Source organism: Aulostomus chinensis, chromosome 10, assembly GCF_037954235.1.
Source record: "Aulostomus chinensis isolate RoL2024-O1b breed Wild chromosome 10, RoL_Achi_v1.0, whole genome shotgun sequence".
NCBI classification, from domain to species: Eukaryota; Metazoa; Chordata; class Actinopteri; order Syngnathiformes; family Aulostomidae; genus Aulostomus; species Aulostomus chinensis.
Genome location: NC_141329.1, coordinates 7,396,944 through 7,409,443, shown reverse-complemented (window position 1 = coordinate 7,409,443; position 12,500 = coordinate 7,396,944). Strand labels below are relative to the sequence as shown.

Sequence of the window (12,500 nt, the reverse complement as noted above, 5' to 3'; positions counted from 1 at the left end):
TGAACCGATAACTTGTGGAGGGAAGATGAGAATATCCATGGTGGTATATTTTTCTATTTGCATTCCAATTCTGCGTGTTTTGATGTAAAGAGTGTTTTACTATTGTACTTCCAAGTCCCTGTTGGGCTCTAAAACTGTAGAATCCTGCAACTTCAATCGTGCAACTCAGTTGTGTCTTTTGTTGAGACTTTTGCCTCTGATCGTCTGTCAGACCCTGTCTCCAGGTTTTATCCGAGGACTTCCAAAGATACATCATAATATCATTGCCATCATGCCAAAGCTATGACAACCGTGGAAGTCATCACGGTTATTTTTAGATTTGACAAATTTGCTTTAGACACAGAGGTCTGTTCCAGCTACGCCTCATGATGATCAAGCCTAGTTTGATGTGTAAAATAGATGGAGGGGGTGTTAAAAATTTAAAAGACTCCTGCAGACTGAACACTGATGGTGATATCTGCCTTCTTCTCCAGTGACTGATAAACGGGTCACAACAAAGGGAAGTATTCTGTCAGAAATCAGGATTACACAGAATGTATCAATAGGCTGCCTAACTCAAGTCCACAGCCACTCACACTCGCGATTACTTGACATCTGTATAACACACATCTTTGTCTGCATCTTCATCAACTATATGGCCTCAGAAGATACTGTCTTACTTATACTTAATACTTAGTGAAACACACTCATACAGTATCTTCAGTATCTCATTTAAGGCCTATCAGTAACATGGGTTACACACAGATTAGCTGAGAAGGGGCTGACTGACAAAAGACTAACTCTCCAAAGAGCCCCCAGAGCAGCAGATGAAGTTATGCGGAAGGTGGAGGTCCCTTGCCCTCAACACAAGTGCCAGGCAGCACAGAGAGGATTCTGGGTGGTCGAGGAACCAATCAATGATCTCACAGTCTGTGCAGAGCAAAGGTTTTGGTACAGGTTTTTGTTCAAGAACAGTATCATATTAACGTTTTTTGCTTTTAATGCACTTCGTCCGTAACTAACTAACTGCCCTGGTTTTGAAAAAGTCCTCTTAGCTGGCACTGATGTTGCAACCACCGCCAGGTATTTTTGGGCAAGTTTGCTCAGAGAGGGGAATGTTTCTCCATTGTTTTTCCCCCAAAGTAGTGGATCCTGATCCCTATTCTCAGTGTACCCGCGCATCTCAATTCGGGCATCAGTGCCAGTTGTCCGATGCTGCTGAGAGGCTAGAACTTTGAGTCAAATTCTTCCCATATCCCACCTTTTGCTGGAGGTAGGGATGAAGCAGCCCACAGCAACCAATACGTTCACATTCTCAATGAGACTGACTTATGGTCAGGGTCCCTTGGCATCGCAAGCTGACTCATTAGGCAACTGTTTACAGTCATTTTTGACAAGTTGGGTAACTCGATAGACTTAATAGAACTCTCACAAAGTCTGAAATTGACTCCATGAGAAGCATTCGGAGCGTCAAGTGACTCTTTGTTGTCCAGATAATGTAACGTTTTCGGCGTCATATAACATTGTTATTTGGCTCTTTTACATGGTTTTATTTTCAAAATTAAAGTTGGATTCTGTATGTAGACACCATGTCTATATAAAGAATCCAATTTTTGTAAATAAAGTTTTTTGCTAATTCAACTGTACAAGTCATTGTATGCCCGCACCATTTTTTAATGAAACCCAATAACGTATAACAAAATTAGGGAAAACAGGGCGTGTAAGAGTAACGCGGGGAGTGTATCCAATAGACACGTTGCTGAAGTGAGCACATGGTTCATTAAATTTTTCATGAGAACGACTGGACTGGAAAGACGGCGTAGGTCCACACCCGAGCAGTTGCTCTGGCCGGAGGCGTCGTGAGGTTGCCATGGTTTTCTGCGTCATTTGACGTTGTTCCAGTTTTCGCGATAGATAGAAAAATGTGAACTTTTATTCATTTTAAACTAACCTTAAGTAGTTATAACGAGACCAGAATTCACAACGTCTCTATTTTACACCATAAATATAAACAGACTGTTGCTAGGGATGAACAACAGAGAGAGTAAGTGACTTTGACCTGCCATCAACTCTTTGTTTCATCGGTATTTCCACAAAAACCAACAACAGAGGCACTTTTAAAAGCCACTCGGTCTTTTTAACACAGCTTTGCTGTAAGTTACGTAAGTGCACATGTTTCTTACTCGTGTGTGTGTTAGAGTGTGCTGGTGGCACCATACCTTGAGCTTCCCAGACAGGTGGCTCTGCTCAGTCCTCGCCAGTCCCTCTGCAAGTTGCTGCTTGGCTAGCCTTCCCATCTGCTTATCCATCAGGTCTGCGGTGTACTACCTTCCCAGGCTCCTCAGTGTTTCTTCATCCACCCGTGGAATAGGCTCCCCTCCGGCAACAAAGGTGGTCTTCGCTTGCGCGCCCTTCCGTAGGGAGAGACTCTTCGACTTTCCAGCCTTGAGCTGTATTTTACCGGTCATCAAAGCGCTTAAGGAGCCTGGTTGTGCACGGCACCTTCTGGGGAATTGGCAGCACATGCTCACGTTAGAGGAAGAGCATGATGTGTCGTGTAATTACGTAGGTTTTGTGTATGACCTCCACTAAAGACTGAACATACAGAAACGTAGGGGGTCTTCTGTCTCTTTCATTATCTCGGCGTGTATCCAGGCTGAGCCGCGAGTGCAGCGGTCTGGGTTCCAATCCAGCCCAGCACCCTTTACGATCCCTCCTGTGCCTCTCCGGTCTGTCTTTAATATCACAACCGAAATAAAATAGAAATCTCTTAAAGAACTTTTTTTTTTTAATCTGCACTTTTACTTATGAGAGAACAACATGAGTCGATAATATTTTCGCCGCTCAAATCTTGCCATGAAATTGAAGGAGCGCAATCTGTTATCAAAAGTTTTGTCATTCTGCCAGAAACCCCGCTGTGTATTATTGTTTTTCTTACTTTTCTGTCTTTCTTTTAGCATTATAGTCCGTGACATTGACAGGGCCTATGACAGGCTGCGGATTTCAAATTTTATACAGTACAACTCAGCAGACAACATGTTTAAAAAGCCGAACAATTAGACTGCATCCGACCGTCACGGTAAGATCATTTTATGTGTAATGAAAGGTTACCTCTGCTCCTGTCACTGTCTCACCCCGTCTCTGTCTCGCTCTCGATGCTCCTGCTGTCATAGTTATTACATCCGTCTTGCTATCTGATCATAAACAATCACTTGTCTCACTGTCATTGCCTCTTAGCAAACCTTCCTCGCCGTCCCTACAGCTCCCGTCTCCGGCAATGAAAGATGACCTGGTCTATAGCCCTGCCATTGTGTGTGTGTGTGTGTGTGTGTGGGGGGGGGGGGGGGGGGGGCACAGGAGGGATCGTAAAGGGTGCTGGGCTGGATTGGAACCCGGACCGCTGCACTCGGGGGGGGGGGGGGGGGGGTGCAGATATATTCAGGAACAAAGGCCTTGACTGCGGGAAAAGGGAATCCGACGACACATCAACCTGACATTCCACAGAGACTCATGAGTCAACCTGACCTTTATGATCACTAAAGGCTGCATTTGTGCATCAAATGTCACTCCCTATCGTGTATTTCTGCATTTAGGGAAGAAAAACATTATGGAACAACTTTTAAAATGTGGTGTGACTGCAGAAAATAATCTCATAGTCAGAGTGAATGTGTACAGTTGGTGTCCTCTAGTATTTGACATGGAATAATAGAAAATATCACACTTTTAATCAACAGTTTTTCCTTTTTAAACTGCACTACTGTGCCGCTCTACCAGCAAATGAAATGTTTTTTTTAAGCTTTACTTTTTTTTTCATTTCAATTCAGAAATTTTATTTAACATTTCACAAAATCACAAAAAAATCACAAACAATGGATTTTTTTTAACCTTTGGGTTTTAATTGTCAAATATATTTCTACATTAAATTAAGATGTTTTCCAATTTGAACAGAGCACAAGGAGTGGACAAAAGAGAGGCACCAATACATGATTGAGTCTACTGGCGGGTGCCTCTCTGAAACTGTTGTCCTGGGTTCCTCACAGCCTCCTGAATTGCCCTTCTGAAGAGCGTCGGCCTCGGTGAGAATTTCTGGCTGGTCTGAACTGCCGCTGGCTGACGGTGGGGCTGCTGCAGTGCTGGCTGCTGGTGAGCCTCCTCTTCCTTGTTCAACCACTTAAAAAAGGGTTTCACCGACTCCAGGGCTGAAGCTTTGTCTCCTCGCTCCTCTGGGTCGTCCCTGGATCTCCACTTGAGGAAAGTGCCTTCATAAACGACATCCTCCTCAAATAAGGTGTCGAAAATCATCAGAAGCAGTCTTTGTGGATGATTCATCTGTCCCATCAGGACCTGGAGGGCGTAGAGAGCCTGCAGCTGTTTCTGTTCACTGCTCAGGCACGTCTGAAGGAGACCAACTCGCTCCCTCAGACTTGCAGTGTCCAGCCAGTAGACGTCACCACCTCTGATAGATGATTGGCACACGAGCGTCACCAACACACTCACAAACTGGTTGGAGGTGGCCAGCTCTTTATCAACGTTAGCCTCCAGCCAGTCTCTGATGAGCTGGTTGCTGGCCTTGTCCTGCAGGAGTCTGTCCAAGTGCTGGCGAAGCTCCTGCACCTGGAACACCTTCGTCCTACGTTCAGCTGGCTTCTGCTCTGCTGGCGTGACCTCCCGTTTCTTTGTGATCTTGGTAGATGTTTTGCTTGGTCTGTTTCGGGTGATGGGAGCCTCATCCTGAGGTTGGCAAGGCCAGCTACGGCTATTTGCCCGTGGGCCCCAGCCCCCTGTGTTTCCTCCCATCCTGTCTTGTCTGTGTTGCTGCTGGTGGACCTTCGAAAATTTCTCCTGCTTCTCTTTTGCTGCCTCGCTGTGGATTTGGCCAATCGTCTTTGGCCCTTGTTCCTCCCGACGAGGCACCCAATCGTTCTTTCTCAGGTCGACCACGTCCTGGAGCATGAAGCATATCCTGGCGGACACCTTCTCATTTCTGATGATGCCATTTATCTGGTGAAAATATTCATCCAACTGAGCCTTGGCTTGGTTGGTGTCCAGGTCACGCCCAGCTGTACACAGGAGTCTGCAAAGTTGCTCCAGTGACTCCTCATTTGTGATTTTCAGCAGCGTCCTGATGCACCTATGCATCACCGACTCCTTCAACAGGTGCTCCTTAAAGAGCTCCCCAATAAATTTCATGTTGCCCAGGGAACGTCGCTTGGCTTTGTCCCGGGCCTCTTGACACTTCTCTTCATCAGTAGCCTCAACATTTGCTGCCTTCTCAAACTCCTCCTGGCAGAGGTGGAGCAGCAGGTGATGGAAAGTCACCTTTCCCTGCCCGTTTGAGGCGGGAGCATTTAAATCCTTAAGGCGTCTGCACATTTTTGCATATGTGCCTGAGAAGTGAGGTTCCATTATGGCCTTCTCAAAAATCAGGCCGGCTGCCCCCATCAGTCTCGCCTCCTTGTCCAGAGGCAGCTCCATCACCTCAGTGGTCAGGGCATGGAACTTCTCAGGCGTCAGCTTATTTAGGATGCAGCGCAGGGACCCAAGAAGTTCGTTGATCTTTATTTCTTCTGGGTCTTTGGCAAAGGAAACCTTCACTACTGAGGGCTTCCATGCATTTGTAGCCTTATTAAGCTGCATGTCACTGCTGGAGCTCTCAAGGACGACGCTCCTGGGCTCATTGTGATGGCGCTGAAAAGGACGGACCTCAGGGGTGGGTCTCGGGGCCCTGTGATAGGAGGGTGTGAAGCCCCGCCCACTTCTCCTTCTGTTCTCTGTGACGTGCACATCCGCTCTCTCCTTGTCATAACGGGAGGAGGCAGCATCCTGGTTGAACCGCTGACGGAAGTCCTTGCGGTAAAAAGCCATTGTAAACGGTCCTTTGTTCAAGTATAGCGGAGTTTAGTTGAAAGAGTTCTGTCACGTGGTGAAATCTGTTCACTTATGAGCCTGAGCGCTCTCGTATTTGATGCGTCACAATTGCATGAAAGACGATGTATGATGTCATTCATAGTGTTGACATTCTAAACTTTATTCCATCTTCTCTACAATTACGAAGTCTTTCAACTCTTTCATCCTTTGAGCTACAAAAGAAACCTTTAAATCTATTTTTTTTGGGGGGGGGGGTTAAGGATAGAATCTAGAATTTATTTTCCAGATTTCTACCGTCTGTACTGTTAGTGTGTGGATGAACATGTTAAAGAATGACAGGTGGCATCACTTACTTTTGTAGTATGAGTTTTAGAATTTCCTGGTTGTATGTAATTGTTTGTTGCATGCCATTAAATCAGAAAAATGTAAGTATTATTGGCCACTAAGGAGTATGTACAACCACCAGCCATCATATTATCTTGGTAACCACAAATAAAGCTGTGCAAAAAACACACAATCAATTCACTCTTCATCAGGATTAATGAGAACAGCTCCTACCAGCTGTAGTTTGCGTCTTGGAGACTGATGCACTCTGGTTTTTTTCTCTTTCTTTTAACTTTTACTTTTTATCTGAACAAATTGTCGTATAAACACTGTATTCTCGGAGCAGCACGGTGGTGCAGTGGTCAGCACTGTCGCCTCACAGCAAGAACGTTCCGGGTTTGAGTCCCGGCTTGAGCATGGGATCTTTCTGTGTGGAGTTTGCATGTTCTCCCTGTTCCTGTGTGGGTTCTCTCTGGTATGGACTTGCGACCCGTCCAGGGTGAACCCCACCTCTCCCCTGAAGGCTGCTGGGATAGGCTCCAGCCCCCTTGCGACCCTTAACAGAAGAAGCGGTAGAAAATGGATGGATGGATGGATGGACATTATATCCTTCATTTTTCCTTCTTTAAAGGAGGGGTAGGCTCCCCTTCTATGAACTTTTTATCACAGTCCCTGAATTTGTCATGATGGCTTGATGGTAATCAATAAACTATGATGTTTAAAAAAAAGGAAGCATCAAAATCCCTGCTACATAAGGGATGCAGGGCCAAATTTACCTCCACCCAATCAAAAACCGTGACCAGTTCAATTGATTGGCCTGTTTAGCTGTCCATCATCAGATGAAACCAGACAGCACCTCATCAGCTGACTTAGCTGATGAATGTGCAGCAGCCACAGACAGACTTGCTGACAGACAGGTGAAGAAAAAAACTACCACTTTCAGCCGCAATGGCTACCACGGTACCCGTGGCTGTGGTACGAGGGGAACGCTATGCTGTATGTTTATTGTAGGCAGTGGTGGTCGGTCTGTGGCGGGCAACTCTAAACTTGTCAGTGGCTTAACACACTTTAACCTCAAAATTTTAAAGATGCACTGTAACAGCAACACTGAGCCCGTCCCAACTTCTTTTCAGGGGTTAGACGACAGCAATCACTGGGCGGAGGAGAATGAACTGCTCATTAAGGCACTGGGTGTTTCACTGAGGTATGTGAGGCAACTGTAATTAAGACAACTATTTTAGCTCACTGATTAAGACAATGCTGAAACCAAAAAAAAAAAGTGTTGACCAAACCATGCGCTCGTGCAACCAACTGATAAAGTTGGTAGGACAAGTAGTCGCCATGGAAAAGTTAGTCTGGAGCTCTGTCAATGTTAGAAACCTGTTTTAAAGAAGAGGACTGTGACCACCTGTCAAGGTCCATTACAGTCCAGCCATGTGGCGTCATGATACTTTATGAAGCAGCGCGCTCAGCGTTGAGGCACAGGAGAAACTTAGAAACTCTGCAGAGCACATTTAACCTCCTTTCCTGCTGCAGGACTTGCAGGTGGTGTTGACAGGGGCAAGGAGAAGGGACAGCCTGCGGGGGCTTTGCCTGGCTGTAGACTGTCTCTTCTTCTCTGCACTGAGGATCTGTGATTGTCGATCAAATGAAACAAAGATACCTGAAGATGTCAGCTTTGACTCAGAAAAAAAATGGGTTCAAAAATGTTTTCAATCTTGCTGCATTTTATATTCTTTTAATTGAAAATATTTGGTGGGAAAATTGATCATGAAAAAAATCAATTGCAGCCTGTATACACGTAAAGAAAGAGTTTAAGTGGATGTACGAGACGTCATAGAGCCACACAGTCGTGACTTTGTTTGACGATTATAAAACTGTACACACACTTCAACTTTTCAGTTTTTGTTGTTTCTTTGTGTACCCAGAAGTCATGGAAAATAGATGACGTAATGCAAATAAAAAAAAATTCTTACAAAAATTCGTAAATATTTTTCCGAGAAGATTGCAAGAAACCTTTCTGTTGTGAAAGAGCATGTTTAATTTCAACCTTGTCAGCTGCAGAACAAAGTGACTGGACCTGACAAGATGCTGACAGCGTCGAGATTATCAGCGATTCAAACCTCATGTTGTGCTGTGCTCCGTCCCTTGAAATACGGAATCGTTACGTAATTGGGAATTAAAAATTGCGTTCCGTATTGAACCAATACAGCAGTTTATTCCGTATTTCACAATTGTCCCATGCACGTCTGTCACACACCCGCGCACATACGTGAACACTGAACTAACAATAATGAACAAAATAAAGGACAGGTAATATTAAAGACAGCAAAATGTGTTGTCTGCCTGCCTGCTGCCTACCCCGCACTGCACAGCACAGCCCCTTCGCGCTCCACTTCCTGGTCACCGTTCGTTGCCTTGTTACCTCGCTCGCTCTGCTCAGCTCACCGCCGCGCGTTTCAAAAACAACAACAAAGATGTCTTCGACTTCTACAGCAGACGCTCAGGACATCCCACCTCGTCCTCAAAAGAGGAAACGTCTACAAAACTATAGACGGGAGTGGGAAGAGGGCAACTCGTGGCTCTTTAGAGTCACTGAAGATTATAAAGCAAACTGCAAGACAAGCAGGAAAACTTTTTTTTTTTATGTTATGCACTTTTTATCTGTTTATTAGTTTTGTTATTTAAAACAGGACGTAAAAGGAGTTGAGGGAAGCTATGCACTTTTTTTATCTTATTAGTTTTATGTTATGCACTTTCTTTCTCTACTCCACACAGATACAGAGACCTGACCTACTGAGATCTACATAAGTGGCCATTTCTACCATGAAGATGTTGTCTGTTACGAGTTTACTATGACCATGCTCAGGTTCAGGCTGTCTGTACAGTCATGTGTACATGTTCAGTGCTAATAAAGCACTTTAAACTTTAAATCAAAGCATTTTGCTTTTTCATACAAAAATAGATACATTTCTATGCATCTTAGGGGTTTTGGGGATGTCCCTTTTTTTTGCGCCTGTGCGGCTTCAGGTGCGAGGGGAGGGCGTCCCTTATTTCTATTTCTGAAAGGTGGCAACCCTATGCTCTTCACATCGTCCATGTAGCTCCGGAGCAGAGGAAGCCTTTTGCCTGAAGGTAGTTTCATGCCACCAACTACCTCCTTGGCCCCCTCTCAGGATGACTTCAAAGGCTACCACAAACAGGATCTGGGAGATGGCACATCCCATGGCAATCCCGCGTCCCAACTGTTGCTATCCTGTTGTGTACCCCTTGTGAAGCACATATGTGAAAGCTGCTGAAGTATCGGCTGATGGTGTTCTGCACGCTGCTTGGGACGTAGAACAACTCCAACTTGACTAGAAAATCTACCAACTTGTGTGGCACTCAGCCATATATGCGTTGGCAAGATCCAACCAAACCACGTGGAAGTCGGTCTTCTCTCTTTTCGCACGCTGGATCTCAATGCATCCCGGAAATCCAGGGTTTTGGGCAGTTTATGTCAATTTATCCATTCCTTATGGGGAAGTTGGTCATCACCCTGCCAGGACAGAAGAAAATCTTCCCCTCCACGTTCAACAAGGCAATGCTTCTGAACTGGCTAATAGCGTAGTTCTGTTCCTTGGGAATGAAGACCTGATTCCTCCACTGTCTTCAGCGGCTTCCACAACACCTTTGTTACCTGAAGAGTTGTTGTAGAACTTGTAGGGGAGCCCATCGGGCCCAGGGGCTGTAGCTTAAAATCCCCTGTGCACTCTACAGTAGTTACAACTTCCAGTTAGCATACCTGAATTTAACTCCTCCATTTGAACTTTCTGATTTGAAGGGGTGAAAACATTTCATTGACCGTTTACATCTGGGAAAACTGATTCCCTCACAGCACACTCTTATTTCACTAAGATGAATGTGTTGTAATTCTTCAGCTGCGGCCTACAATGCACGAATACTTCAAACTGAGATGTACCATTTATCTTGGAAAGTTTAAGTCATGTATCACAGAGGTATAGTATATCTCGTGTCATGGGAAGACTAATTCACTGTGGGTGTAAGGTATAATTGAATGTTCCTATGAGCTCTGAATCTTGATGAGTCCTCATTAAGGTCACCACCAGAATTCCTGACTGCAGTCATGCAGATGGCAGGAAAATGTGTCACAGCAGCACAGGACAAAGGGCTTTTCTGTAAAAAGGGCAGGCTCATGTTAAAGGTTGCACTGCCACGAAAAGAGCAGGAATATGATTAGACATGTAGGCCAAACAAGCTCAGAGAGACCAAATGTGTTTCTGTTAAAGGGAAAATCATGAGTCAATTGAAAAGCCCAGCTTAACTTCATCTTGATATTCCTAATATTTGAGTAAGCACAGACATTTCTACACATTTGTAACATGTGGCATGCTTCATTTTTTCCATTGTCGCATAATTGAACATGTATAACAAGCAAGCACCCAACAACATGCTTGATAAGAACATGGAATAGGAACATGACGCTACAATACAGCCAAGCTTATTGCATTAAAAATCCTTTTTAATTCTGTGTATGTTCTTAGAAACAGTTAAGCTAACAATGGACATGTTCTTTCTCCTAGGGGTCATGACTGTTGTCCAGTGGGAAAAAAGGTTTCACACAGAGAAGGTTGAAACATTTATTGTCAATCAATTAAACAATCACGGTTATTGTTTTCCAATCTTGGACAGCCTCAGGTTTTCCTGTGGCTTTAAGTGAACAGCAGTGTGTCAGTACAGAAAAAACAGTGGCAGTGGAAAACATGATGCCTTTTTCACATTTATTAGAGTGTCCTCCATCCATTTTCTATACCGCTTATCCATTAAGGGTTGCTGGGGGGGGGAGGGGGGGGGCAGCTGGAGCCTGTCCCAGCAGCCTTCAGGCGAGAGGAAGGGTTCATCCTGGACAGGTCACCTGTCCATCGCAGGGCCAACACATATAGACAGACAACCGTTCACACTCAGCCACGCCTACATTCAATTACAGTATCAATTAGTACCTTCAGGCTCAGGCCCTAATTAGCATCGTCCCCTCTTAACATATAAGACCAAAGCTCTTCTTTTTTTCCCACTCTGTTTTTACTGTAAAAAGTGATTGCTGAAACAATTAACTCAGTCAAAGCAAATGTGATATAAGTGAAGAATATGTGATTGATACAAACTCATATGTTTGGGATGAATCCATGTGCGCCCTCTAGAGGCTCTTATTCACAGGTGTTTGTTCACATGCAATATTCAAAGAACTCCGGCCTTAAAAGCTGCTCCAATCCTTTACTTTCTGTTTAACAATGGAATAAATCAATGTATTTACTGAGAGAAGTATTGTTCTTATCCAGAGAGAGATATTGTCTGACTGATTTAAAGAAGTATAAAGAAAATCAAGAGCTACAGGAATCAACTGGCCAGAGCTTTTACAATAATATAATGTGGAGGACATTATACGTATGAGTCCTGGAGTAGCCATGGAAGATTTATTCATATATCTGTTTAGTGTTGGCATACAGAAAGGGAATATAACTGAGGCCAGAGATACAAGACATTCCCTCAATTCAGTTATTTTGAGGACAAAAAAATAAAAACTGTTCAAAAAGATAAAGTAACTAAATTGAGGGACAAAATCTTGTGGCCTTCATGTAAAATATCTAATCTGTGCTTACATGCGTTTGTTCCCCCCCCCCCCCCCCCCTTTCTACAGCCAATCCAGGGCTCCAAAGGCGATGATGGTGAGCTAAAATAAATTATTAAGAATTACTTGTTGATCAGCACTGGCAGCTACATGTGAGATGCATGTTGATTACAAAAATACTGATTATATAATATATTCAAAATATATAATTTCCTGTATATTATAATTCTCATCACTGGAAATTTATTACAAACAGTATTAATGCTCTTATAATGGATTGAGCCTACAGGGTGCTTGTTATTTTTCCAATAACATTCAGACTTTTTCAGAATTTCCATATTTTTTCCCCAAGACCGATATAGGATTATGAATTGAGCAAAAAAATGATGTTTTTTCACAGTACTTTTGAAGCAATAACATTGTTTTGAAGCACAAGCACACATGGTACCAATTCAATTAGCAGTCCTCAAGTTTGTTGTTTCAGATAACAAAAAGGAAGGGAAAATTCTAACATGGTGGTCTGATTTCCTTGAGTGTAATGTTTACTTCCCAGATTCAGATACATTCAACCAATGACTGCCTCCTCAAGCTGAAAACATAGCTGCACAAGTTTGATATTATTCCAGAACCGAGGAGTAAATGAAATCATTTCAGTTTTTTATATGCTTTCTTCGTGTATTTCTAATTTTACAAGATTATGTGC

The 12,500-nt window shown here is 43.8% G+C and overlaps 1 protein-coding gene and 1 long non-coding RNA gene across 3 annotated transcripts in view; one reads left to right on the top strand and one right to left on the bottom strand.

The window, feature by feature from the left end:
• The first annotated feature begins 1,884 nt into the window (after positions 1-1,884).
• On the top strand, positions 1,885-9,056 carry LOC147254247 (uncharacterized). Its single transcript, XR_015118138.1, has 3 exons — positions 1,885-2,023; positions 7,305-7,375; positions 8,950-9,056. It is a non-coding gene; the product is annotated as an uncharacterized LOC147254247 (long non-coding RNA).
• Positions 9,057-10,823: 1,767 nt separating this feature from the next.
• The window catches only part of LOC147254246 (von Willebrand factor A domain-containing protein 5A-like), a 12,289-nt gene continuing 10,612 nt past the window's right edge, over positions 10,824-12,500 (bottom strand). For both annotated transcript variants that reach the window (XM_086215844.1, XM_086215845.1), the window contains exon 20: positions 10,824-12,500. This exon is cut by the window's right edge and continues 778 nt beyond it. The gene's annotated coding sequence lies outside the window, so the exon portion shown is untranslated.